At 34.0% G+C, this 5,204-nt stretch overlaps 1 non-coding gene across 1 annotated transcript; it reads left to right on the top strand.

The window, feature by feature from the left end:
• Nucleotides 1-481: 481 nt before the first annotated feature.
• Nucleotides 482-553, top strand: TRNAQ-UUG. Its single transcript has one exon. It is a non-coding gene; the product is annotated as a tRNA-Gln (tRNA).
• Nucleotides 554-5,204: the final 4,651 nt, after the last annotated feature.

The following is a 5,204-nucleotide window of genomic DNA, read 5'->3' as shown; positions in this document are numbered from 1 at the left end:
GTTATTTAATTTTTTTTTCATAAAGATCTTAAAAATTTCAAAGTCTTTATTTTGTATTATAAAGTTATTTTCTAAAAATTTAGAAAGATATTCATGTCTTTACAAAATTTGTTATGTATATTTATATTATTTTAATTAATGTACTTAATTATTTCTTTTTCAAATATACGTTATTTTCTAATGAGTACTCTTAAAATACTTATTAACATTTTCCTTATTTGTTTAGTTTTCTCTTTATATTGGGAAACTAAAACATGCACATTCCATACGATCATGTTTTTTAAATTTTCAAAACTGTAGTTAGGTCCGCATTTGTTGTTGCGTAGTTGCAGCAAGGAAAGAACACGCATGCAAACGTGACCATTATTAAAACATTCCAATTGCTCGTGCGCGCTTAAAAATTTGTCGTTTGAGCATCGCCAAAACTTTGCATAAATTCTCCAAAAACATTACAGAAGGATTAATAACGCATAGAGCACATGGTTCTATGGTGTAGTGGTTAGCACTCTGGACTTTGAATCCAGCGACCTGGGTTCGACTCCCGGTAGGACCTGCACTTTTTTAGTATCATTTTTCTGATAGAAAAAAAAATAATAATAATAACTAATAGAACTCACCCATCCTCTCGATATTATCGTAAGTTTTAAAGATATTGAAAAAAGAGAAAATAGTTGAAAAAGAGAAAGTTCATAAATGACCGAGCATGGTTGCTTTATCGTTCTTTTACGCACGTTTTCCTAGGGTTAGGACAATCACTATTGTTCTTGATCCATGTGTCTCACTGTCAATTTTTTTTTTTATTTTTTATTTTGGTTACGAAAATAATTGTGAAGATATAAAGTGTTTTCTTGCTTTAGAAATTGGAATGTGTGTGGATGGTTCAAGAAAGCGATTTCAAATAAGTTTAACCAACGATGATGAACTTGGTTGAAATTTAAGAATTGATGCATGAGAACGATGTGTGTTGATGGATTATGCACATGGCTTTGTAATTGGTTCCAATGTATGGTTTGCATATATTAATTAAGCAAATTAAAATATTAGGTTGGAATTAACGTATGCTGAAAAGGATTCTTGGTCAAGTTTGTCATGTTTATGTCACATTATTCTTGATCGAAACTGCTTTATATTATGTATTTTGTAAGACAAAGATGCTTAACCACACTACACCCTTGATTAAGTTGCTGCAAACAGAATAAACCTTCAAATCAAAGATATCAATAGAATATATTGGGTAGAGCTCTCAGAACAGGTAATCCGGTCCGATCCGGTTCGATTCACCATGGGTTGATCATTTAGTGATACTAGTGCAGAATTTTCATTTTACCTCGCCTTATATGTCTCGGTTGACCAGAAACCGAAGCATATAATGGCGCGGTGACATTTTTGTTATTAGAGTCAAGTTTTAGGCCTCGGTTCTCCAAATACCCGAAGCCAAAGAGGGGTATAGGCCTCGGTTCGCTCAAAACCGGTGCCAAAGAGGGATATAGGCCTCGGTCCAGTAGGACCCGAAGCCAAAAAGTTGCTGGAAGTCAGGGGTATAGGCCTCAGTCCAAGGAGACCCGGTGCCAAAAGAGGGTCAATGGCTTCGGTTCCTCTAACAACCGAAGCCATACCCTTTATTTAGGGTTCAAAATTCACAAACCCTTCTTCCGCCCCGCACCACCAGCGCCTCTCTCTCTCTCTGCGAGCACGAGCCTCCCCCACAATCTTCCACACGCTGTCAGGCGCCCGAGCCCCGCCGCCGCGAATCCTCCCTCGTCGACGCCTCCGATGGCCCCAACTATGGCCCCGCACCACCAGCGCCTCTCTCTCTCTCTCTCTCTGCGAGCACGAGCCTCCCCCACAATCTTCCACACGCTGTCACCGGCGCCCGAGCCCCGCCGCCGCGAATCCTTCCGCGTCGGCGACTTCCAACGCGATGGCGCACACGCCGAGGCAAGAGCTTGGCGGCGAAGGAGAGGCAGGCGGCAGCATCGCAGGTTGGAATGGCGGCACCCGCGGAGATGGAGGGAGAGAAAGTCGCGGAGACCTCCAACGGCACCGGCGGAGATGGAGGGAGAGAAAGTCGCGGAGATGGAGTGATCTTGGGTTGTTCTACTCTCCTACAGTTTGTGTTTTGGTTTGAATGCAGGATGATCAAGCACGCGGGGTGAATGCAGTTTGTGTTTTGGTTTGAATGCAGTCTGCAGCAGCCATGAGCGAGCAAAAGGGTGAATTAAAAAAAACAATTTATTACCTATGGCCTCGGTCCTAACTGACCCGAGGCATAAAACTGGGTCTATGGCTTCGGGTGATAACCGAGGCCAAAAGGTAAACTTTTTGGCTTCGCCCCAATATGCCTCGGTTCCAGACCCAAGGCAGAATGCGGAAATTAACCGGGGCAGAAAGCCCTTACTGCACTGGTGTGAGTCAACCTAATCTGGCTCACTTTTTAGCGAATTAAAAAAAATCGAACCTGGCCCGGCCCACCACGGATTGATAGATTAAATGGGTTAGCTCACGGATTCACTTAATTAAAAAAATATAATTTTTTTATTTTTTTCAATCAAAATTAAATTATAATTCTAATTAAAATCTAAATAAACTTTAATAGAATCCAAATACAAACCAAAATCAACAAAATACAAATTATTTATATGTTAGCTAAAAAAAATAACTTGACCCAAATGTAAAGTCCAACTTAATAAAAAACACTTGTATACATTTTTTATCTGTAGGTTGGTGAGCCAACCCGACTCACTACGGGTTCAATCCGGGTGAACCAGATTCTAGATGAGCCGGGTCAAAAATCAACCCGTATTGAAATTTGTAAAAAAATTTCAGCCCAACCCGAACCCGTGATGAGCCGGATTGACTTGCGGGTTCCAACCCATTTTAACAGCTCTAATATCGGAAATTATGATGATACCATCTTATTTAGGTAAGCACTTTAGTTAATCTTAAACAATATACACTTATTTGAGTATAGCAATAACAAGTTATTATATATTGTAATTTTTTTTCTCCATTGAAATAGTGTTCTAAAGTCTATTTAACACCTAACACTCTAAGAATAAAAGTAACAACGTCATTTGCATATTTTGTTGAGCACAACATATATAAATAGGGATTGCATGTGATTTCTATTCTATGGGAAGTTTGGTATGGGAGCATGAATAAGAAGGTAGATTCATTAAGTTTGAGCATGTGGTTTATATTATTAGGAACTATATATGCAGATTAGTATAGGTATGAAAAGGGAAAAGGCAATTTCATAGCTAGAAATAATTCATTTTTAATTCTAAATAATATATTTTTTTTATAAGTTCAGTTAAAATTCATCATTTTAAATAAGAAATAGAATTCATCAATTCATTATATTAATATATTTAATAAATTTTATATGAGGGCATCTTTAATTATGTGGAGTCGATTTTTTAATTAGTAGGTATATACGATATCTACAACTTTTGAAACATAAACCAAAAGAAACTAGCACTAAGGCATAAATGAAGTTCAGAATAGTTTAACTATTTATTTTTAAATTAAAGATTAATTTAAAATCAATAATAGTAAGCAGTTAAAATTTTGATTGTTAATATTGAAGATGAATTAGACTCTAGCTAATTCACAAATTAATTATAATTTTTTTATTAATAATAGAGATTTTGTTACTTTATAAAATTGTGTCTAATTATTTTATTCTCTAAATTTAATTATTATTTAATGATTTTTTTTAAAATTTGTTTGCTGTATAAATTGTTTTTATATATTTATATATTTATAGTGATCCGTTTTCTGTTTTTTCTTTCTTAATTAGGAACAGTGCTACTCCTATGCGTGTATAGAAGTTGTTTAGTTTTAAATATGATAACAGAAATGTTTACTTGGAAGGAAGCATGCTAGCAACCTATTTGTCTCTTCACAAACCTCCATTGTTGAGACTTTTTTCATGTTTTTTTTTCTTATAAACATTAATTGAATTTAAAAACAAGTTGGACATGAACGAAAAACAATATCCAAATATATTGACTCCATTCTCAATTTCTTTTTATTGCATCTACTCAACCAATCGATTTTTTAGCAATTATATTTGTATTTCACATTTTTGCTTATATTTTGGGTTTGTTGTAATACAATCTTTTTATTTATATATAAAAGAAATGACAAGATCAAATATATTATATGGGTAACACTAAAAATAAAGCCGATATATATGATGGAAAAAAATTGTCAGCAATCACAAAAGTTTGTTGGTAACTCAAAATTAATGATGATTTATCGAATGTTAGAAGTTCGTTATCCGTTAGTAGATATTCGTTGGTAATTACTGATAAATTTTGGCCGTTAATAAATATCGTTATTTAGTCTTCTTCCCCTCCTCTTTTCCTTTTTCTTTCTCTTCCTCTTCCTCCTCCATTACCTCTATTGTAGTTGTGTCTACCATTGTCGATACATACATGATTTCTTCTTCATCTCCTCGTCTTTATCTTCTTCTTCTTCTTCTTCTTCTCCTTTTCCTCTTCTTCAGTTGTCGTCGTCGTTATCATTATGTTGTTGTTATCACTTTAGTGTTTACCGTCAACACTAAGATTGTCGTCGTTGCCTCCTCTTCTTCTTACTTTCCCTCCTTTCCCTCATTCTCTTCCTCCTCTTCCTTATTCTTTTCTTCATCTTATCCATCTCCGTTTACTTATAACAAATGTTCCAACAATTTTGGTGGAAAACTTAACACCCATATTATCATCGAATTTATTAATAGAATTACAGATGAATTAAAAAAAAAATACAATTACCGAATACTTTTCAAAATTTCAATAGATTTACCAATAAATTAAAAATAAATGAATTGCCTAAATATTTGTTGACGATTTTTACCAAGACTCTTCAAATCTTAAAGCAAGAACTTTTGACATTCATTTAGTCGATAAATATTTTCATCAATAATAAAAATTCTAAATTATTGACAAATTTTATTTACTGATAAATTTTTTTATTGATATTTGTATAGGTAATAAAAAATTTAATTTGTCAATAAATTGTACCGATACAATATTACTCGCGAGATGCTTCTATGAGTAATTAAAATTCTTAAATTTGTCAATAAATTTTATTTTACCAACATTTTTTTTTCATTAGTCAAATTTGTTCAATATATCCTGACAAATATAAAGTGAAATAAGTAATATCATGTAACCAGACTTTTAAATAATGAATTCTAC

The sequence above is a fragment of the Vigna unguiculata genome, chromosome 6 (genome assembly GCF_004118075.2).
Source record: "Vigna unguiculata cultivar IT97K-499-35 chromosome 6, ASM411807v1, whole genome shotgun sequence".
Taxonomy (NCBI): domain Eukaryota; kingdom Viridiplantae; phylum Streptophyta; class Magnoliopsida; order Fabales; family Fabaceae; genus Vigna; species Vigna unguiculata.
The sequence above is the reverse complement of the archived record's forward strand: the minus strand, read 5'-3'. Positions and strand labels throughout refer to the sequence as shown.